The sequence below is a fragment of the Rana temporaria genome, chromosome 1 (genome assembly GCF_905171775.1).
Source record: "Rana temporaria chromosome 1, aRanTem1.1, whole genome shotgun sequence".
NCBI classification, from domain to species: Eukaryota; Metazoa; Chordata; class Amphibia; order Anura; family Ranidae; genus Rana; species Rana temporaria.
In genome coordinates, this window is record NC_053489.1 from 195,693,688 (window position 1) to 195,718,648 (window position 24,961).

Consider the following 24,961-nt stretch of genomic DNA (forward strand, 5'->3'; position numbering starts at 1 on the left):
CTGGATGATCTCTATAGATCTGAAAGATGCTTATTTTCACGTTCCAGTGGCAACAGAGTTGCACAAATATCTCAGGTTCCACGTTGGACAGGAACACCTTCAATTTATTTGCCTACCCTTCGGGCTGACAACCTCCCCACGAGTCTTCACCAAGACCCTTCTGGCAGTAGTGGCTCTCATCAGGTTGAAAAAGGTACGCCTTTATCATTATCTAGACGACCTCCTTGTCTTATCCCAAGACAGAACTCATCTCCTGGCGCAGAGAGATCAGGTTATCTCGATCCTGTCCAAGTTTGGATGGCTCCTGAACTTAGCGAAAAGCCACCTGGAACCAACTCAATGTCTGATATACCTAGGGGCTCAATTCAACACAGTGAAGAAGACCATCTCTCTTCCGCTAGAGAAGATCCCTGTGGTTCAGGAGAGGATCTCTCGGGCTCTAGATACTCGCCATCTGAGAGCGTCCCAGTGTCTAAAGATTATCAGAACAATGGTCTCCACAACCCCCATGGTGGGCATTATGTAGGCTACGTCCCTTCCAGTCCGGCTTCCTCAGGCAGTGGAAGTCAGGGAACAAGAATCAGCAGATTCGCATTTCAACATCTATGAGGAGCAGCCTCTTTTGGTGGCTTCAGCCAAAAAATCTACTGAATTGCCATTCTATCGCTCCAGTCTCCTGGGTCACAGTGACGACCGATGCCAGTGGCTCCGGCTGGGGGGCCCTGTGTGGTACAAGCATGGCGCAAGGCAGGTGGGATGCTCGCCTCCGCAATCCGGGCTCGAACATCCTGGAGCTTCGAGCGGCTTGGTGTGCCCTCCAGTCCTTCTCCCAACTCCTGAAAGGAGAATCGGTACTGTTGAGGATGGACAACACCACGGCAGTGTCCTATGTCAAGAGACAAGGGGGGACACGGAGTTCATCTCTTCTACAGGAGGTCAAACCTATTATGAAGTGGGCCCAGGAAAATCTGGTCAACCTGACAGCAGTCTTTATCCCCGGAGTACAGAACTCCCAGGCGGACTTTCTTTCACACACTCAGGTGGATATCAACGAGTGGGCTCTCCACGATCAATCATTTCGATGGATCTTGTCTCTGGGAATCAATCCCCAAGTGGATCTTTTTGCTTCCCCGCACAATGCCAAGATGGAGAAGTTTTATACGAGAGGTCATTGTAGTCAGGCAATTGGGATGGATGCCTTGACGGATCGGTGGAGGTTTCAGAGGGCATATGCCTTTCCCCCGATCCCAGTAATCCTGAAATTCCTGTGGAGACTTCAAGCAGAAGAGGTCGAAGTGACGCTAGTGGCTCCCTACTGGCCGAACAGGCCGTGGTTCCCTCTCCTGGTCCAACTGAGCTATCATGACCCAGTACCTCTGCCGGTCAGACCGGACCTTCTCTCACAAGGGTCACTCCTACACCCCTGTCCGGCTCTGATGAAACTAACGGTCTGGTTCTTGAGAGGGAGAGGCTGGAATCCCTTGGTTGCGCCTCTGGGGTGATCTCCACACTGATGAGCTCGAGAAGGGCAAGCACAGAGTTTACGGAAGAATTTGGGCTAAATTTGTGGAATTCTCTTCGGCCTCAGGCAGATCCTTCAGGAATCCGGAAATCCAAGACATCCTGAGCTTTCTCCAAACGGGGTTAGATCTTCCCCTGTCCGTAAGCTCGTTGAGAGTTCAGATCTCGGCCCTTTCGGCCTTCTCTGGGATCTCGTGGGCAGCTCACCCACTAGTCAAGCAGTTCTTTCGAAGAGCATCAAGGTTGAGACCTCAAAGGAAGCCAAGATTCTCCAAGTGGGATCTCCCACTAGTCCTTGATTTTTTGAGTGGGCTCAGTATGTCGGGGCCTTCCCCGTCCTCCTTAAAGGACTTTTCAGCCAAGGTTGCATTTTTGGTCGCCATCACCAAAAGAGTGTCGGAGATCGTGTCTCTCGGTCACAAAGAGCCGTTCCTTACGTTCTTCCCGGATCGAGTGGTTTTGATACCCATCCTGGGCTCAAATCCGAAGGTTTCGTCGGTTTTTCATGAAAATCAAGAAGTTGTCCTCCCTACTTTCAGGTCTCCGGATTCCAACGAGACTCACCCTCTGGACATGGGCAAGATCCTTACTGAGTACCTCCAAATTACGTCTCCCTTTAGACGCTCCGATCATTTGTTTATCCTGCACTCAGGCAGTAATAGAGGGAAAAAGGCTTCTACCAGAACAATTGCAGCCTGGATCGTCCAGACAATCCAGCAGGCTTATAGGGCTAAGGGCTTGGCTCCTCCGCAGGCGGTGACAGCTCACTCCACCAGAGGGATGGCAGCTTCCTGGGCGGCAGCTCGTCACGTGGCTCCGGATGTCAGAGCAGATTTGCAGAGCGGCGTCTTGGTCTTCCATAAATACCTTTATGTCCCATTATTGTGTTGAGCCTGCATCTCTTTCCTCTGTGAATTTTAGTTTAAGAATTCTGTCAGTTGACGGGACAAATTAAAATATCTTTTGTTCAGCATACCCCCCCGTGTGGTCTGGCTAGTTATTTCCCACACGTAGGCTGCCATGGAGTCAGTCAGGAAAAGGGAAAATTTATTATCATATACTTACCGTAATTTTCCTTTCCTGATGGACTCCATGGCAGACGGAGTTCCCACCCTGAAATTATGGAGTCGGATAGTTACGGAACACCAGTACTGGGAGGTGAATTAACTTTTATGGGTATGGGGTCCTATAGCATTGGAGAGGAGGCGGGATTAACCCACACGTAGGCTGCCATGGAGTCCATCAGGAAAGGAAAATTACGGTAAGTATATGATAATAAATTTTCCCTTTATTTATATTTTTTTGGTCTTTTTGGTAATAAAGATACACAAATCACATTTTTTTTTTTGATAATAAAGATACACAAATCACATTTTTTTTTTTTTGATAATAAAGATACACAAATCACATTTTTTATATTTTGTTGGCCTTTTTGATAATAAAGATACACAAGTCACATTTTTTTTTTTGATAATAAAGATACACAAATCACATTTTTTATATTTTTTTGGTCTTTTTGATAAAAAAAAGATACACAAATCACATTTTTTTTGTATTTTTTTTTTTTTTGATAATAAAGATACACAAATCACATTTTTTATATTTTTTTGGCCTTTTAGATAATAAAGATACACAAATCACATATTTATTTTTTTTGATAATAAAGATACACAAATCACATTTTTTTTGTATTTTTTTTTTTTAATTACAAAAAAATACACAATCTGTTTTTTTTTTTTTTTATTCCAAAATACACAAAAATCTTGTTTTAATTTTTATTTATTTTTTTGTTTTCCAAAATACACAAAAATCTTGTATATATATATATATATTTTTTTTCCAAAATACCAAAAAATCGTTTTTTTTTCCCAAAATACCAAAAAATCTTGTTTTTTTTTTATTTTATTTTTTTATTACAAAATACCAAAAAATCTTGTTTTTTTTCTTAAATCCAAAATAACAAAAAATCTGTTTTTTTTTGTTTTTTTTTAATCCAAAATACACAAAAATCTTTTTTTTTTTTTTAACTCTCCCCAAAACATCTATTAGATTGCGTAATTTATGTTCCACCCTCCTTGTTCTTTGGACGATTTCTCGGCTGGCAAGATTTATTTCCTCCACTTCTTCCCTGCACGCCAAGATTTCTGAAATGACCATCTGGGCAGTATGCGTGTCCAAGCCACCACCTGCTCCTGAAATGTGGGACAAAACCATTTATTAAAATTAGGCAGGCCTACATCTAGATTACCTGAAGCTGTGTTAGATGATATTTTACCGGATGTGGTGGCAGCCTCATCCTCATCCCGCGGGGGTGGGCCTTGGATAGCATCCTGGTTCTCTGCTTCATGTCGCCCTACAAGAATGAAGAAAAGGTATTTCAAACATTATTTCAAAAGATTGTAGGCCTGAAAGAGGAATATGAATCATTCTTAAACTAATTTCGGGGACTATTGTTGGTTTTTACAACCCCTCTAAGCAGGACACAGGATTGTAGGCATTGCCAAAGATGAATAAAATCGTTGTACCTTTGTTTTTTTTTTCTACATGTAAGCAAACCAAGTATCCACAGGATCACCTCACCTCTGTGTTAACCCCTAAATAGTTAAGTTTTTGTGGACAACAATTGTGCTACTGAGTCCACATGTGTCACCAACTGCTGAGCAGACTATCCTTTTCCTGTATAGTGTCTTAATTTGGAGTATTAAAAACACATCGACATTAATTCCACAATGGATCTCACCCCAAAAAAAAACAAAAAAACACAAATTTCATGTTTGTGGGCACAATCTTTGGTCGCACGAGTCGTCGTTATGAATGAACGACGACTTTTACGACAAATAGTTGGGCCCACAAACATGAAATACATACAGTACAACCTTAAAGAAAAAGCACATGGCGCAAATAGCAAACACAAGACAGGATTACACATAAAAATTACTTACTTCTTCTAATTTCTCGTCTGATTTTTTTCATGATCTCTGGCTCCCGCAGCTTCAGGTCCGACCAGCGCTTACGGAGTTGCTCCCGCTATCTTCTGATCCCAAACTTTCGGAAGAGTCGCCTTTCCACCTTGTCCATAATCAGGGCCTTTAGTTTGTTGGGGTGTTCATATGGCCCGTGTTTGCAATCATAATCCTCTTCTCTGAGGATCTGAGCCATCTCCACCATCTCCAGGAAGCTCATGTTGGTGGCTTTATAGGTCCTTCTCCTGGATGGGCCAGCGGATCTCTGGGCTCTCTCCTGTTCTGGGGCAGGCATGTTGGGGTGCTGGGGTGATTCTGCTGCCATCTTGTTCATGTGGGTGAAAAGAGAGAGAAGAGGCGGGGAAAGCAATAGAAAGAACGTCAGGGGTGTGGAAACGGGCGGTGCATCACGCATGCGTGTGTATAAAGGGATACCACGTGAGTGAAGGCGGCCTTCACAATCTTTAGAAGAAGACGGAACTAACGATCGTGTCATACGACGGTACGTAACTTTTTTTAACGTTTGAGTTAGCAGAAAGCAGCAATAAACATAACTTTAGATTTAAGTCAGCCAAGATATGACATGGAAATGTCCCTTTCTAGTGCCTTCGTATGTGCTGTACGTAACCGCGCTTTGCTAGAGCATTTTGCCAAACAAACTATGTTGTGTGGGCAATGTCGTTCTTTGACCATGAAAGGTGTCGTTTTTTGCATGATGAATCTCGTCGTTTGAATAAATGAGAAAACTTGAGCGTAGTGCTTTTCTAACGTTTCACCACAAAATGAAGATCTACGCCTCGTTACACACACCAGGGCTTCGTTTCCTGATGAACATGACCGAGTATCAAACACCTGCTTAGATAATTCCTTCTTGTCGTTTGCGCGACGAAAGATAAGGGGCGGGGGGAAACATCGAAATCTTTAAGCATGGGCGGACGACGTGTGCGGAGTGTATATAGAGCTCGAACACACGTGGTGTCCGTCCGACCGGGGTGCGGAAGAAAGACGTTTGAACGACAAGCGTGTAGGTATGCTTTGAACTTGGGACAGCAGTGGCCTATTCAGGAAAGACAGACATTTAAGGGCTAGATGGTGAGGAAGAGTACTTGACTTTATAGACTGTGGATTGACATTATTTATTTCTCCTTGGTTTTGGACAGGAAAATATGAGTACTTTCAATGTGCAAATGTGTGGTGTTTAAATGTTGGTAGATGCTAAGATGTTAAAGGTAAAAAAAAGGTCGAGAGAAATGTGTTTTGCATATCATTAGTCAGTATTGGCCACTAATGTTTTTTTGTAAATACTTAAAAATGCAGGGGTCAGAATGATTGGCTTAGCAATTTCGTGAAAAACAGTTTTTTTTTTTTAAAGGTAAATTTTTATTTTGAAATTTTTGTACATACAAAACAGACAATACAACAAACACACATCCTAGGCGAACATCGCCCGGTACATCATTTTACAAAACTTTGGTAGCTGGTACACATTGAGCATTTTCATAAAAACACACAGAGAAAGGTGGGAGAAAAACAACAGAATCGTTAATTTACTCACTTAGATCTATTCAACGGGCAGAGGTATCAGTCAAAGTTCAAGGAGCAGGGGGTATGGTGCTCTCGGAATCAACCCAAGAGCCCCAGACCTTCAAGAATTTTTTTGGACACCCTCTGGCCTCATATGTCATCTTATACAGCGGTATAGCACGATTGATGGTGGTGAGCCAAAAGGTAATGGTAGGTAAGGATGGAGACTTCCAGTGGAAGGTTATAGACTTCTTAGCATAGAACAGTACTATCCGCAGGAAGGTTTGCATATTCTTAGATATAGTCTCGTCATCAATGTGGCCCAGTAAACACCTCAGAGGATTACATATATTGGGTATCTCAGTCAGCGAGCTAATGAAGGCCGTGACCTCCGACCAGAACTTCCTAATCGGAGCACACTCCCACATCATATGAAAGAACGTGCCATCGGCCGCGCCGCATCGGGAGCATAGCGCTGAGGGGATTCTGCTCAGTTTGAACAGTAAGCATGGTGTGAAGTAGGATCTATATAACAGTTTGGTCTGTATTACCTTGTCACGGGACGAAATGACAGAGGGGACCTGGAGGGGCAATACCTCCTGCCAGATCTCCTCCGTCAGCTCAGGGATGTCGGCTCTCCAGCTAGCAGCCGCTTTGCTCAGCCTTTGAGTCGTAGTGTGCAGGAGAGACCCATAATATGTGGAGACTAACTTGGTGTGCGAGGGGTCAGTTAGTAGTCGCTCCAGCCGAGAAAGCTGGACGACTATGTTACGAAGGCCAAACTGCGTTGCTGCAGTGTGGCGTATCTGTAGGTAAAGGAAGTAAGCCGTGCGTGGCAGATTATAGTCTCTACGAAATTCCTCAAAAGTACGAAACACATTGCCTGAGAACAGATGTAAAATAGTTTTTACCCCCCTTTTCGACCAGTATCCCCCATCCGATCTACGGAAAAATTCCGGAAGGTTTGGATTCCCCCACAGTGGAGTGTTCGGTGAGTATGTATTACTGCTGGAGGGGACTTGCAATTTAGTGAGTTTAATAATCCGTAGAGTCATAGCTATAATACTCGTTCCCTCCCGCCCCCCAAGGGACATACGATGAATCAAATTTTGCAGGGATTCATAGGAGGTGAGGATGGCTGCCTCCAATGCAGTGGCTGCATTGTTGGCTTCGGGGTAAAACCACCAGTGTACGTGGGCCAATTGAGAGGCAATATAATACATTTGAAGGCAGGGGAGGGCCAATCCGCCCTCCAGTACTGGTAACTGAAGGGTGTCCTTGGCAATCCTGACCGCCCCCCCTCCCCACAAAAAGGAGGTGAGGATGGAATCTATCTCTTTGAATTTATTTTTTGTGACATACACTGGCGAATTACCCAAAACATACAGAAATCGTGGCAAGAAAATCATCTTAAAAATATTAATTCTACCCAGTAATGTTAATGGAAGATTAGCCCAGGTTTTGAAAGTAGTTTTCAAGCGCCCTATGAGGGGGTCTAAATTAGTCTTGACATAGTAGGCCATGGGATGTTGTATTATGACTCCCAAGTACCGGAAGGAGCTGACTATCTGTAGTGGACAAGATGGTGGTAGCCGGACCGACGTCGCCTGGTCCATCATAAACAGAATGGACTTGTCCCAATTAACCTGGAATCCCGAAAAGTGGCCAAACCTCCCAATGAGATCCAGCAGGGCCGGGAGGGACGACTGGGGGTCCGACAAGTATATTAACATGTCATCAGCGTAGAGAGATACCTTCTCCTCTAGACCCCCGATCGTCAGCCCCGCGACTGCCCCACAGGACCTCACCAACGCCGCCAGAGGCTCTATTGCCAGCGCAAAGAGCAGCGGCGACAGAGGGCACCCCTGTCTGGTGCCTCTCTTTATTGGAAAGGGATCAGATATGGCTGCGTTCACTCTTAGTCTAGCAGTGGGCTTCGAGTACAGTAGTTGCACCCACCTGATAAAGGTATTGCCGAATCCAAACTTCGCCAGGACCTCCAGCAGGTAAGGCCATTCGACCGAGTCAAATGCCTTATGTGCATCTAAGGACAGAACGGCCCTAGAGCCCATCTCTTCATGGGTTGCCTGAAGATTAGTGAATAATCTACGTAGGTTGATGGAGGTCGATCGCCCCGGGATGAACCCGGTTTGGTCTGCACCAATAATGGTAGTAATGACCGTGTTCAGTCGCCGGGCAAGTACCTTTGCTAGAATTTTTACGTCCGAATTAATGAGTGAGATTGGCCTGTAAGATTCACAGAGGAGGTGATCCTTGTGTGGCTTAGGAATAAGGACAATCAGTGCCTCTGACATAGAAGGCGGCAGCTGCCCCGTCCTGATAGCAAAATCATACACCCTGCCCAGATGAGGCACAAGCAGATCCCTGTACTGCATATACCACTCGATGGGGAAACCATCCAATCCCGGTGTTTTGTTTCTGGCAAAGGATTGGATAGCCTCCCCAATTTCCTCAGCCGTCAGAGGAGCGTCAACGAGTGTCGCCTGTTGGGCCTGAAGCCTAGGCAGTGAGATTTCAGAAAGATAGTCATCCAATTCCACAATTGTGTAATGTGCTCTAGTAGCATAAAGGGAAGAATAAAATGTGACAAAGGCCTCCATGATCTCCTTATTCTGTTCTACTACAATTCCCCCGGAATCCTTAATCCTAGGTATACTACAAGGCTGGTAGTCCGGTCTGGAGAGATACGCCAGGAGGCGACTGTTTTTATCCCCAAACTCAAAGATCCGCTGATTCTGATACAGCAGCTTCTTCTGAGTACGCTCCAAAAGCACCAGGTCCAGTTCCCTGGCCCCATGCTTCCAAGCGGCGTGTGTCTCAGGAGAGGGGGTCGCTGAATAAGCGGCCTCTGCCTCTCTGAGAGACCTCTCTGCATCTGTCAGTCTCGATAGCGAGGCCTTGCGCGTCTGACCAATGGCCGCAGCAAAAGAGCCACGTGTGGTGGCCTTAAAGGCGTCCCACACCATCGGAACTGAGGCGCTCTGCCGTTAGTCACCCAGTAAGAACCCATCTCTGTCATACACTGGTTCACCACAACCTCATCCGCCAACCATAACGGGCTCAGTCGCCACACTCGATAGGAGGAGGGAGAGGTGCCCAGGGCGAGGTCCACCAACAAAGGGGAATGATCAGACACCGCCCTAGGGAGGTACTTGACCTCAGTCACCGAATTCAACAGATCTGACGAGACCAAACATAAATCAATACGGGATAAAGTACCGTGAGACTCAGAATGACAAGAATACTCCCTCCCATCCGCATGCTTCCACCTCCAGACCTCCACCAAGTCAAATTGAGTTAAAAAGGATCCCAAGGGGGTGGGAGGTAGTGTAGAGCAACGCAACCTATCTATGGAATTATCCAATACTGTATTGTAGTCACCCGCTATCAATAAGGGACCCTCCGCTATCGCCAATATGGAGTTCATTACCCGCTCAAAGAATACTTTAGTGAATGGGGGCGGAGCATATAAGCTAGTTAACGTATATGGTTTACCCATGAATTCTATCACGACAATCACAAAGCAACCATTAGGATCAAGCTTAACATGTTTAATGCTAACTGGTGCAGATTTGGCGATAAGGATGGAAGTGCCCCTGGCATAAGTAGAGTATGTGGAGTGGAGAGCATAAGCGATTTTTGCCCGCTTAAGGGCCATTACTCTAGAGCCCTGGAGGTGGGTTTCCTGGAGTAGGATCACATGCGGATTATGACGTGCCAAATATTCAAACATCAACGATCTTTTCACTTTTGAATTAAGCCCCCGTACATTCCACGACACAAAACGTAATTTAGACATGAAAATGCATGTAGTGTATGGCTGGAGGAACCCATTCCTCGCCGCACGCCGGGAGTGGCCAGAAACTGGCGCCCGACGCACCACGAGGGATACGTACACTAAGGAGTAAGTCAGAAACATATAACAATGCTCCAGCAATACATAATATTAGGTGCATAGTAGCAAGGCCAGCTAGTCCGGCCCATAGATAAACATGCAACAACAAGTACCAGCATTTCAGAAAAAGTGCAAAAAACACAAAAACAGTCCCGAACAAAAGTCCCTGAACAGCCCAACCCACCCTAACCCTCCCGGCTCCCAAACCCAAACATATGAGAGCTTTGTTCCCAAAACCAAAATTGCAAGGCGGGGTGGCCATGACTCAAACCCCCCAACAACAATCCCTGAGAAGTGGTAGAGGTCCTTAGACGCTGGCTGCTGTCCGCAACCGCACTGAACAAACATATCAGGTGATCCCGAATCAGGATGGAGGATTCAAAAAACATCAGGTAAGGTGTTCAAAAAATGGGGGTAGAAAAGGCAAAGAAAATAATAGTAAATGCATCAGCAGGAACAGGATGACCACAGCCCTCCAGGCTGGACAAATAGTGTGCAGACAATGGCACAGGGGAGTACCCCACCACCCCAAAATATTTGAGAGAAGGGTTGTCAAGGAAAGTACACTCAGCATGTTCACTTTCAGTGTGGGGGCGACCTTCGGTCCTGGTTCCTGCGTTCCGGACGTCCCAGGGTGTCCACCCAGTGGGATGCCTCCTTAGGATCAGTAAAGAAGTAGGCCTTGCCCTGGTAGATGATTCTTAGACGAGCAGGATACAGCATGCCGTAGGGAAGCTGAAGCTCACGGAGCCTGCGTTTAATAGCGATGAAGGTGGCCCGTTGCTTTTGTGTGGCTACTGAGAAATCAGGAAAAATGGTTATTCCGCTTCCATTAAAGGACACTCTTCCCTTCTCCCTGGCAGCTCTGAGAACAGCCTCCCTGTCCCTGAAATGAAGCAGCTTGATAATCATGGCCCGTGGTGGGGCCCCAGGAGGAAGGGGGCGCATGGGGACTCTGTGTGCCCTTTCAATGGCGAATAGTGGCGAGAAGGTGGGAGCGCCAAACGTGGAGATCAGCCATCTTTCCATAAACATTTCTGGGGTCCTACCCTCAGACCCCTCTGGGAACCCCAGGAAGCGAAGGTTACTCCTCCGTAAACGGTCTTCCATTTCAGTGAGTTTATCTGTAGTGTATTCCTGGGCCTGGCGCAGCTCCCTGACAGAGCCCTGCAATGGACGGGTCTCATCCTCCAGTGTACTGATGCGTTGTTCAGCATTAGACACTCTATGGCTGAGGTTGTGGACATCCTGCTTCAGAAAGGATAAGTCAGTTTTAATAGAATCCATTTGAGTGGTCAGGGATGCATGGCTATGCTGGATGGCAGCCATGATCTGAGACAGGGATGGCTCTGTGGGGCCTACATCAGCAGCATCCATGTCAGTGTTCCCATGGTCAGAGTCCCTGGCTGGTGATATGAGGAAGGGGTCTTCTGGGCTCAGAATAGGAGGGGAAGAATGTGACTCACCCTTCCCTGCTGGTTTTTGCCTCGGTGTAGCCCTGGAGGAGGATGGCTGGCTGCATGTGCCTGCAGCATGGTGACCAGCACCATCTTTCCCAGTTTCACATGGTGGGGGCTGCGGGACGAATCCTGAGGCTTCCTCCATCGGTGGGCCGTATTTGACCATCTCCCGACGGGCACAAGGCTTCCTGGAAGCTGTAGGGATCGGTGGAATCCTCGGATGGCAATCGGTTCAGCAGGATTGAGATAGGATTGTGTGCAGCATGGACAGAGCTCAGGCAAAGCACTTCCTCACATCATGGTCGTTGGCCACTCCCCCGTGAAAAACAGTTTGCAACAGTCATGAGCTGAAAATTGTGTGTTATTTCTGAACCCAAAAGTAAAACTGTAACTTTTTTAACTACACAGGAGGAGACCAGCCAGCAGGATGTTCAGGAAAATGCCAGGCAGGAGGAGGGCAGGATGAGTGGCACAGAGGAGGTGGCAGGGCCACGTTTATTGGAGGAGGTTGCAGGCCCATGTGGCTTGGAGGAGGTGGCAGGCCCAAGTCGCTTGGAGGAGGTGGCTGGGCCCAGTAGGAGTACCAGGTGTCAGGTGCCTCCACTTCGCCTTCAACCAAGAAGTCACATGAGGGATACGAGGGTACGTGACGCATCACTGGCCCTCATTCGTGACGTACATGCCTGCCTCCAGCAGCCTGCCACCGCTCAGGAGGGCTTTGTGATGGTCGTTTTGGCCAAAATGGACCAAATTACGGAGGACCAGCGCCTCCTCTTTGAGGGACTCCTCATAAGCCTAGCCAATAAGGCGGTGAGGGGTCTTCTCACTGAGGATACTGTAATTTGCACACATGGCCATCCTCAGCCACCAGCTACCTCACAACCTCCTCCACCTTCTTCTTCTCCTCCTCCTGCTCCTGCTCCTCATTCTTCTTCCTCTTCTTCTCCTGCTAATACTCATCATTCTTCTTCTTCTCCTCCTCCTGCTCCTCATTCTTCTTCCTCTTCTTCTCCTGCTAATACTCATCATTCTTCTTCCTCTTCTTCTCCTGCTCCTGCTCATCATTCTTTTTCCTCTTCTTCTGCTAATACTCATCATTCTTCTTCCTCTTCTTCTCCTGCTCCTGCTCATCATTCTTCTTCCTCTTCTTCTCCTGCTAATACTCATCATTCTTCTTCCTCTTCTTCTCCTGCTCCTGCTCATCATTCTTCTTTCTCTTCTTCTCCTGCTCCTGCTCATCATTCTTCTTCCTCTTCTTCTTCTACTACTCCTCCTCCACCTTCTTCTACTCCTCCTCCTCCTCCTCCACCACCTTCTTCTACTGCTCCTCCTCCACCACCTTCTTCTACTGCTCCTCCTCCTCCTCCACCACCACCTTCTTCTACTGCTCCTCCTCCTCCACCACCTTCTTCTACTGCTCCTCCTCCTCCACCACCTTCGTCTACTCCTCCTCCTGGCACGAGTACTACCCCTGTGGCACCGCCTCCAGCCAGGCAGAAGAGGAAGGCTGCAGAGAAGGTGAAAGAGCAGGCTGGAGGGAAGCCACCAAGGAAAGCCTTGAAGAAATCAAAAAAGTGACTCCCTTAATTCCATGTGGTGTACCAGAGGTCAGTCTGCTGTAGTACCACAACCTGGTGACATCTGCCTGCCCTGCTCCAGTTTGTGACCTCAGGGAGTCCAAGACCTTGATGCATTGCTTCCTGAATGAACCTGTCAAGTCCCAATTTTGGGCTCCAACTGCTCACCAGTCACATCAGGCCCCACCTGTCTGTGAACAAATGGCAGCAAGCTATCCAGTGCTGCCTTGTGCTTATTTACTTTATATTTGTAACCAAAATAAATGGTCATTTTTGAGTTTACAGTTCATACTTATCTGTGTTTTTCATTAAAAAAATAATGTAGCTTGTGAGAAGGCAGGTTATGTTTTTCAATAATTTGTATAAGGTGTAATTAGAAAGGGACAGATGAGATAAGACAAAGCAATAAGGTTTCAATGGGGGGAACTTGACATCCAAAAACAACAAGATGATTAGAATTTTTTTTGTAAAAAATTAAAGGGGAAAATTAAGAGCAGGATTTTAAATACAGGACCAAAATAAGGGGCCAATTTTTTTTAGAAAATATAATTATGAGATCAGTAAGAAAAAGGTTTCACAAACTTTGTCAGAACTCTGTGTGAATATCAGTAACAAAAGAAAAAAAGAATGGTGCTGTTTTGTGCCATTCGAATTTTTTTTTTAAAGCGCTGCAAATAAACGATGCAATAATGTTGGAAGCGTGACGAATGTGCTATCTCCATTACAAACGCTACTTTTACCTAGGGTGTTCTCCAGTCTCCTTCTTTTCCCGGGTTTCTTAGCATACACACGACCGAGTTTCTCGTTGAGAAAACAGCCCCACGAGGAACTCGTCGATCCAAATTCGACTCCTGTCGAGAAAATAGAGAACCTGCTCTCTTTTTGGCTCGACGAGTTCCTCGACGGGTTTCTCGGCGAAAAGTGTACACACGACCGAGTTTCTCGGCAGAATACGTCTCCCATCGAGTTTCTGGCTGAATTCTGTCGAGAAACTCGGTCGTGTGTACGGGGCCATACACCTACCTCCTGGAGAGTGCTCTTGATCAGGCCAACTGTTGAGAAGGGTTTTTTTCTTCACCAGGGAAAGAATTTTTCGGTCATTCACCACAGTTGTTTTCCTTGGTCTTCCGGGTCTTTTGCTGTTGCTGAGCTCACCAGTGCGTTCTTTTTCTTTAAGGATGTTCCAAACAGTTGATTTGGCCACACCTAATGTTTTTGCCATCTCTCTGATGGGTTTGTTTAGTTTTTTCAGCCTAATGATGGCTTGCTTCACTGATAGTGACAGCTCTTTGGATCTTTGGACATCAACAGATTCCAAATGCAAATAGCACACTTGAAATTAACTCTGGACCTTTTATCTGCTCCTTGTAAATGGGATAATGAGGGAAAAACACACACCTGGCCATGGAACAGCTTAGCAGCCAATTGTCCCATTACTTTTGGTCCCTTAAAAAGTGGGAGGCACATATACAAACTGTTGTAATTCCTACACTGTTCACCCGATTTGGATGTAAATACCCTCAAATTAAAACTGAAAGTCTGCAGTTAAAGCACACCTTGTTTGTTTTATTTCAAATTCATTGTGGTAGTGTATAGAGCCAAAAAGATTAGAATTGTGTCAATGTCCCAATATTTATGGACCTGACTGTATAATCCACCCCCACCTACTAATGTACCTGGTCGCTTATAACCCCATCCCCTGCAAGACTGAAGGATTTCTGTTGAGCAGCCACCTTCTCTTACAAGCAAATAACTAGTCTGCATACTTAAAATCTTTTAAAAGTGTCTTAAGCCTTGTACACACGATACAATTGTTGACCAATCGAGCGTCTGATTTTAGTCCAAAGGACGTGTGCCAGGATCTTGTCTTGCATACTAATGGTACACAATTGTCGTGCCACAAACATGAACGTAGTGATGTACTACGAGGAATTTCAGCTCTTGAGCGCCACCCTTTGGGCCCCTTCTGCTAATTTCATGTTTGGTGAGCATTGATTCCTAGCATGCATGTTTGTACTTTCGACTTTTGTGTGAAGATTTGTGTACTGACCATAAAAAATCTAACGTCAAACCTTTGTGCGCCAAAAATTTACCAGCATGTCATCCAAACATTTGTTGACCTTTGAAAGTTGGACAACAATTGTCAAAAGGAGCGTACTAACGGTAACATTTTAGGACAACAGTCTGTCAACAGACAATCCCCTGCCAACAATCGTACCATGTGTACGAGGCTTAAGAACCCAAATCTTTAAACCTGCATATCCATTTCCTTTCTACTTTAACCATGGGTCAAGTCCTGGGGAAAAAAGTGTGGGAACTCCCACCCATGATCCACTCCCCCACCAAAAAAAAAAAAAAAGGTACGCTCATATGCATAATTACTAAACCGCATGTTTTTTTTTTTTTTTTCAATCCACTGTACCTTAGTAATCCTTTATGTTACTGGCCGCTTCCTGTATATGGATTCATCTGGTACTGTGCGGGTATTCCCTCACTTCCTCGATTCCACAATGTCTCCTGGGAGCTTTTGTCATTGTTCCCAGGAGACATTGCGGAGGTCTGCCGCGAGTTATCGTGGGATTTAGAAAGAAGCAAGTTACTAAGGTTCGCCTTCCCCTGACAGTGACTCGAGCTGGGCATCGCCGCTTAGTGAAGGATTGGCTTGGGCGTCTCGGCTGCGCTAGTCCTGCAAAGGGAACTGAGTTCCTGCTGTGAAAAAAGTGCAGGAACTCCGTTCCCACGCGTTCCCACAGGACTTGAGCCCTGACTTTAACCATTTATCACCATGTAACCCAGTACAATTACATATAGTAAAGCCTCTGCTATCTTCTTTACCTGTTGTGTCTAACATTTTCCAACTTCCCAAATAGTAAGTTATTGCAAACAGGGCCCTGTTCTCCTGTATAATATTTCTGTACTCGTTCGTATCTGGAATCTGTCATTTACAACCCTTTTATTATTTCATGTACAACCAGGGGTGGATTTCTTCATAACCAATAAACCATGGCCCAGGCCAGCAAGATTACCAGGGGCAGGGAATGGCTGCCCACACTGCTGACTGTAAGTAACAAAGTGCTAATGTGCAGTTCAGCTGCGTCATGTGTACTGCTGTCACAGCACGGTTTTATGCAATGCTGTTGGTAAAATAATGTTCTGTGTACTTACAATTTACCGCTCTAGCTCCATACACCTACAACTGAACTGCCAGCAGTGTAGAACAGTCTGGCCAATACAAAGTCAATTATTTTCTCTTTCAGCCCCACCCTCCCCAGACTCAGCAAGCCTTGTATGGTTACAACAATCAATTTGGTTCTTGTGATACTAAAGGCTCATACACACGATCGCACTTTCATCTGACTTTTCTGTTGTTTTTGGTCCGAATGGGTGTTGGCCGCAAACTTGTTCTGCATACACACGGCAGGACATTTTCAGCCAACTTTCACCAAATCACATGGTTTTTCAGCTCTTTACCGCCACCCTTTGGGCAACTTCTGCTATTGTTGTCTGATCTTTAGCATTTGGTTCTAAGCATGCGTGTTTGTACTTTGGACTTTAGTCCGATGGACTTGTGTACACACGATCAGATTATCCTCCATCGGACATTTGTTGCCGAAACGTTTGAGAGCATTCACAGCGAACATTTGTCCAATGCAAAACCGAAAACAATTGTCCGATGGAATATACACACGGTCGGATTGTCTGATAAAACACGTCCGTCTGACAATTGTCAAAAAGTCAGATCGTGTGTATGGGCCTTAAGGTTAGACAGTTTATGGTGTAGAAGGGTGCAGAAAATACTTCTTCCAAGGAAGGCCGAAAATATACAGTACCGTATTTATTGGGGTATAGCGCGCTCCCGCGTATAGCGCGCACCCCTAAAGTTGGCCAGAAATTCCTGTGGAAAGAAGGATTTTGTAGTTTTGGTGTCTTGCGCGGCATCCATCGGTGGCCTCGTCGGGTCCGACGTCCGTCTGTGAAAAATTTTTTTTTTCTCCCCTTAGCTTCCTGCTCGTTTTTACTAGGGGAATCGGCTATTTATTTTAAAATATGAGCAGTACTTACCCGTTTTCGAGCTGCATCTTCTTCCGTCGCTTCCGGGTATGGGTCTTCGGGAGCGGGCGTTCCTTCTTGATTGGCAGCCTTCCGAGAGGCTTCCGACGGTCGCATCCATCGCGTCACTCGTAGCCGAAAGAAGCCGAACGTCGGTGCGGCTCTATACTGCGCCTGCGCACCGACGTTCGGCTTCTTTCGGAAAATCGTGACGCGATGGATGCGACCGTCGGAAGCCTCTCGGAAGCCTGTCAATCAAGAAGGAACGCCCATTCCCGAAGCCCATACCCGGAAGCGACGGAGAGGATGCATCTCGTAAACGGGTAAGTACTGCACATATTTTAAAATAAATAGCCGATTCCCCTAGTAAAAACAAGCAGGAATCTAAGGGGGAAAAGTGCCCTCTAAGGGTGAACCCCCGCTTTAAGGGGTAAGGTAGCACAATAGTAGCAGTAGAAATCTGGTCCTAACATCAATATTTATTTTTCTATTATAATAAAAAAGTTAGATATCCAAACTGTATATAGAATTTTTTTTTGTATGCAAGATAGAATAAATAAGTTACTGATAAACTTCTTATATAACTGTTGCTTTGGGTATTATTTGCTACACTTTCTGAACCTATTTTCTAACACATGGGGGCACTGTGTGTCTACATATTCATGATGTATACGTTTCTTCAGTGAGAGTTTGCCTTGTATACATAACCATTAATTGTCTAGTAAGCGAATACAATATAGCATGCTATAGTGTAACGCTTTGGTAATATATTAGTGATATGAATAAGTACTCACTTTACTCATTTAAGAATTGACTTGACTTGGATTGAGTGAGATGAATCTAATGTGCAAATGTAGGTACAGTATCTCACATAAGTGAGTACACCCCTTACATTTTTGTAAATATTTATTATATCTTTTCATGTGACAACACTGAACAGCTTGTATAACAATGTAAATTTGCTCTCCCCTCAAAATAACTCAACACACAGCCATTAATATGTAAACTGCTGGCAACAAAAGTGAGTACACCCCTAAGTGAAAATGTCCAAAGTTGGCTCAAAGTGCCAATATTTTGTATGGCCACCATTATTTTCCAGAGCTGCCTTAACCCTCTTGGGCATGGAGTTCACCAGAGCTTCACAGGTTGCCACTGGAGTCCTATTCCACTCCTCCAAGATGACATCACGGAGCTGGTGGATGTTAGAGACCTTGCGCTTCTCCACCTTCCATTTGAGGATGCAGAACAAATGCTCAATAGGGTTTAGGTCTGGAGACATGCTTGGCCAGTCCATCACCTTTACCCTCAGCTTCTTTAGCAAGGCAGTGATCGTCTTGGAAGTGTGTTTGAGGTCGTTATGTTGGGATACTGCCGTGCGGCCCAGTCTGCTTCAGTATGTTACAGGTTGGAATTCATGGTTCCCTCAATGAACTGTAGTTTCCCAGTGCCGGAAGCACTCATGCAGCCTCAGACCATGACTATCCCACCACCATGCTTTATCTGTAGGCAAGACAGACTTGTCTTTGTACTCCTCACCTGGTTGCCGCAACACAGACTTGACACCATCTGAACCAAATAAGTTTATCTTGGTCTTGGTTCCAGTAGTCCATGTCCTTAGTCTGCTTGTCTTCAGCAAACTTTTTGTGGGCTTTCTTGTGCATCATCTTTAGAAGAGGCTTCCTTCTGGGACTACAGCCATGCAGACCAATTTAATGCAGTGTGCAGTGTATGGTCTTAGCACTGACATGCCACCCCTTCAACCTCTGCAGCAATGCTTGCAGCACTGATATGTCTATTTCCTAAAGACAACACCTGGATATGACGCTGAGCATGTGTATGGTCTTGGCCACCGTGCTGCAGCTCAGTTTCAGGGTCTTGGCTATCTCCTTATAGCCTAGGCCATCTTTATGTAGAGCAACAATTCTTTTTTTCCCATCCTCAGAGAGTTCTTTGCCATGAGGGGCCATGTTGAACTTCCAGAGAGAGTGAGAGTGATATCACCAAACTTAACACACCTGAGACCTTGTAACACTAATGAGTCACATGACACCATGGAGGGAAAATGGCTAATTGGCCCCAATTTGGTACTCACTTTTGTTGCCAGCGGCTTATGCCACGTACACACGATCGGTTCGTCTCATGAAAACGAACCGATGGATTTTTTCATTAGATATCCGATGAAGCTGACTTTCATCAGTCTTGCCTACACACCATTGGTTAAAAATCCGATCGTGTCCAACGCGGTGGCGTAAAACACATTGACGTGCAGATAAAAATGAAGTTCAATGCTTCCGAGCATGTGTCGACTTGATTTTGAGCATGTGTGGATTTTTGACCGATGGATTTCCCTACAGACGATCGTTTTTTTCTATCGGTTTTTTAACCATACGGAAATTTTAAAACAGGTTCTATTTTTTTCCACCTATGTGAGAAAAACTGATGGGGCCCACACACGATTGGTTCGTTCGATGAAAACGGTCCATCGGTCTGTTTTCATCAGACGAACCGATCGTGTGTACAGGGCATTAGACATTAATGGCTGCATGTTGAGTTATTTTGAGGGGACGGCACATTTACACTGTTATACAAGCTGTACATTCACTACTTTATATTGTAACAGTGTCATTTCTTTAGTGTTGTCACATGAAAATATATAATAAAATATTTACAAAATGTGAGGGGTGTACTCACCTTTGTGAGATCCTGTATATGCACTACCATTCCTGTGATCAAAGTGCAGATGGAAGTATATCTGTATACCACCTTATTCATCATCTCATAGGTAAAACAGTTACCCCAGTGCAGAGAGGGACTCACTGAAAGAGTAAAGATTTTTCACCCTTCAGCTTTAATTACACAGTTCAGTGGTTCTCAACCCTGTCCTAAGTACCCCCTACAGACCACGTTGGCAGGTTTTCCTTTATCTTGCACAGGTGCTTTAAATCAGAGTCTATGGCCTGGTATTTTGGACAATTCTTCTATCCAAGAGAAATTCCTAAAACATGGCCTGTTGGGGGTACTTGAGAACAGGGTTGAGAACCACTGTTATAGTTGATAAGGTTGAAAAAAAAATATATACATAGGTCTATCTTGTTAATCTTACATATACATGTGAATTTGAGTCTCTAGGCATTCATACATGTATACTATGCTCACTGAGGAAGACATCTAAGTTTTTTTTTAACAGCACGCTTAGCTAATGGCACTACCTGGGGAATGGAGGCCAATATTTTTGCTGCTCTAACAGTAAAGAACCATTTACACAATTTAGGATTAAAGCTTGTTGTGTCCAATTTTAAATTGTGGTAGCGTGCCATCTTAACCACTTGAGCCCCGGACCATATTGCTGGGAAATGACCGGGCCACTTTTTGCGATTCGGCACTGCGTCGCTTTAACTGACAATTGCGCGGTCGTGCGACGTGGCTCCCAAACAAAATTGGCATCCTTTTTTTCCACAAACAGAGCTTTCTTTTGGTGGTATTTGATCACCTCTGCGGTTTTTATTTTTTGCGCTATAAACAAAAACAGAGCGACAATTTTTGAAAAAAATAAATAATATTTTTTACTTTTTCCTATAATAAATATCCCCCAAAATATATAAAAACAACTTACTTTTTCCCTCAGTTTAGGCCGATACGTATTCTTCTACATATTTTTCGTAAAAAAAAATCGCAATAAGCGTTTATTGATTGGTTTGCGCAAAAGTTATAGCGTCTACAAAATAGGGGAATAGTTTTATGGAATTTTTATTAATATTAATTTTTTTACTAGTAATGGCGGCGATCAGCGATTTTTATTGGTACTGCGACCTCATGGCGGACACTTCGGACACTTTTGACACATTTTTGGGACCATTGGCATTTTTATAGCGATCAGTGCTATAAAAATGCATTGATTACTATAAAAATGCCACGGGCAGGGAAGAGGTTAACAATAGGGGGCGAGGAAGGGGTTAATTATGTTCCCTGTGTGTGTTCAAACTGAAGGGGGGTGGGACTGACTTGGGGAAATGACAAATCGCTGTTCATACATTGTAAGAACAGACGATCAGACGATCAGGCATTTCTTCCCCTGACAGGACCGGGAGCTGTGTGTTTACACACACAGCTCCCGGTTCTCGCTCTGTAACGAGCGATTGCAGGTGCCCGGCGGTGATCGGGACCGTCATCTTGCGAGATGACGTATAGCCTATTGGCTCATTCGCGAGATGACGTATAGCTACGTGATCTTGCGCAGCCGAGCCGACCTGCCGCCGTATAACGGCGGCTGGTCGGCAAGCAGTTAAGGGACCTTCAAATAAACAGTTTTATACTGTGTCTACAATTACCTTTGCTATATTGGTACATTGTAATCATACCCCCCTTAATGTGGTTTCTTCAGTGCACATGTGCCGAAGATGATGGGGGCACATGCGGATACAGTGAATATCTCCTAAACGGTGCAAGTTTAGGAGATATTCACGGTACCTACAGGTAAACCTTATTATAGGTTTACCTGTAGTAAAAAGTGGTAGTATAGGGTTTAAAACCACTTTAAGACTCTCTTCTCCAGAGTCACTAAGTGTAAGCTTTGTAATAATTTCTCATAACACCGCCCTTATTAATTTAATTGCGATTCAATTAACTCTTTCTAATTCTTCTTGTGGAACCCGTCCTGTGAATTCCTGACCAAACTGTGAGGCTGAACCAGTGTTTTTTAAAGTGGAAAGAATTATCTCCTAAATATGTGTCCTTTTAATTATGTGAGAGTACTGCTAGCTTTGTTAGCTGCAGCCTCAAATGTTATTTAAATGCCAAGTCTGTGACCTACAAGGACTCTAAAAAATGTTTCTATCCCTAATTCTACCAGCATATTTCTGGCACCCAAGTGCATACCTTTCCATTTTTTATGTTGAACATCTGCCATGAAGCTGCTCATCCCCCTATTTTTTCATGTAACGTTGCTATATATCCTGTGCTGAATTTATTTCCTTGCATAGTTTGGTATCATCAGCAAACACTGAAATTGAGCTCCTAATTCCAACATCAATATCATTAACCACTTACCCCCCGGACCATATTGCTGCCCAAAGACCAGAGTACTTTTTGCGATTCGGGACTGCGTCGCTTTAACAGACAATTGCGCGGTCGTGCGACGTGGCTCCCAAACAAAATTGGCGTCCTTTTTTTCCCACAAATAGAGCTTTCTTTTGGTGGTATTTGATCACCTCTGCGTTTTTTATTTTTTGCGCTATAAACAAAAATAGAACGACAATTTTGAAAAAAATGAATATTTTTTACTTTTTGCTGTAATAAATATCCCCCAAAAATATATAAAAAAACATATTTTTTCCTCAGTTTAGGCCGATACGTATTCTTCTACATATTTTTCGTAAAAAAAATCGCAATAAGCGTTTATTGATTGGTTTGCGCAAAAGTTATAGCGTTTACAAAATAGGGGGTATTTTTATGGCATTTTTATTAATATTTTTTTTACTAGTAATGGCGGCGATCAGCGATTTTTTTTCGGTATTGCGACATTATGGCGGACACTTCGGACATTTTTGACACATTTTTGGGACCATTGGCATTTTTATAGCGATCAGTGCTATAAAAATGCATTAGATTACTATAAAAATGCCACTGGCAGTGAAGGGGTTAACACTAGGGGGCGGGGAAGGGGTTAAGTATGCCTGGGTGTGTTCTTACTGTGGGGGGGGGGGTGGCCTCACTAGGGGAAACACTGATTTTCTGTTCATACATTGTATGAACAGAAAATCAGCATTTCCCCTGCTGACAGGAACGAGAGCTCCCGTTCCCCGCTCTGTACCGAGCGATCGCGTGTGCCCGGCGGCGATCGCGCCCCTAGTGGCGGCTAAAAGGTAGGACGTCCATTTACGTGGTCTCGCCTAGGAGAGCCACCTTGTGGACGTATAATGACGGTGCGGCGACGGCAAGTGGTTAATAAACAAGTTAAACAGCATTGGTCTGAAAACAGAGCCCTGGGGCATACCATTCAGTCTTAGTCCATTTAGATAATGAGTCATTTATCACTACTTTCTGGATCCGTTCATATAACCAGTTTTCACTCCATGTTCATAACATTTCTTCAACACCAATGGATCTTATTTTGTAAATGAAACATTTATGAGGTACACTGTCTAATGTTTTGGCGAAATCCACATTTATTACTGTAGCAATTACCCCTAATGTATGATTCCCCTGTTTCCAAATGATAGTTCTGTCACTTCCACTACAAACACTTCTTGTAGTTCTTCAACCCAATGAGCTCCCCATCTCTCTCTCACTAGACTAGATGCCACTGGATCCCCTGAGTTCTTCCAATCTTCCTCAAGCGTCACCCTCGCTTCTCTGCTGGGTCCCTAGCTTGGCACTCCGGACACTTCTCAAGCTTCACCCCACTGGCCTGCACGGTCCCTGGCTTGACACACAATGCTGCTCTGCAAGCGCCACCTCTGCTGGCTGGGTGCCTGGCTTGATACCCGCTGAAGTTTTGAGATTCTTCACCATCTCCGGTTGGTAAGAATTCTGCTCCGGTACTTGCTTCAGCTACTCACTGTGGTCCCTGGTAATAAGTTGAATGGTCCCTTGGTGATGAAAGCTTCCTCTATACCTCTGACCAGGACAGGTTCTCTGGCCGGCAGAACCGTCACTTCTGGTTGGACTGCATGCTGGGGTAGGACCAAACTTTGGCCTAGCAGCCCGGGCAGTACAACACACGTCCACCCAGATAGCCATCCAGGTGGCACAGAACACTGATCACCTGACTCCACCCAAATATATAGGTTCTCCCAAGGGGCCAAATGATTTAATAAAACCCCTGCCCATTGGCTGAGATACCCCATATACTCATATAGCCGGATTCAGGTAGAGCGGCGTATCTTAGATCGGCGTAGCGCATCTCATTTGCGCTACGCCGACGTAACATAGAGAGGCAAGTACAGTATTCTCAAAGCACTTGCTCCGTAAGTTACGTTGGCGTAGCGTAAATGGGCCAGCGTAAGCCCGCCTAATTCAAATTAGGAAGGTAGTGGGCATGTTGTATTAAAATTAACCGTGACCCCATGTAAATGAATGGACGAACGAACGGCGCATGCGCCCGCATGCTCAGAATCACGTTGCATATACTCCCTAAGATACGACGGCTCAATGTGTACGACATGAACGTAACCTACGCCCAGCCCCATTCACGTACGACTTACGTAAACAACATAAAATCCGACGGCAGTTCCGACATCCATACCCTAACATGACTTAGACCAGCTATTTGGTGGTTTATCTTTACGCCGGACGTACGTCTTGCGTAAACGGCGTAGCTTACTGCGATGGGCGCAAGTACGTTCGTGAATCGGCGTATCAATGGACGCGCCCCTAGCGGCCAGCGTAAATATGCACCCAAGATACGACGGCGTAGGAGACTTACGTTGGTCGTAGGAAGCCAAAATTGGCGTATCTTGTACTGTGAATTAGGCGCATAGATACGACGGCGCATCCGTGGACTTACGCGGCGTATCATTAGATACGTCGGCGTAAGTCTTTGTGAATCCGGGCCATTATCTGTCCTTGCTTTGCCCTTGTCTTATCTAATGCCACTAAGTACCCTGCCACCTAGTGGCAGAAGAGAGAAGTGCAGTAATTTTCGACTTAGGGTGAAATCAATTGATCCCTAACAATGAGCCAAGGTAACTACACCTGGCAGGCAAATTTAGGAGCAACCCTGGTGTTTAGGTTAGTTTAAGTTTTTCTATACTGTTTTGAACCCAGTTTTCTGTCACTAACAGAAGTATATTCAGTACAATTTTATATTTATTTACTATTAACACTTATTCTGACTTTCAAGTTCATTGTATTCATTTTTTTATGAACCAAAGAAAAACATTTTACACATCTGACTTCTCCCTGTCATTTGTGATCAACTTCCTGTGTTCATCTGGTTTTGGGCTTGCGCAT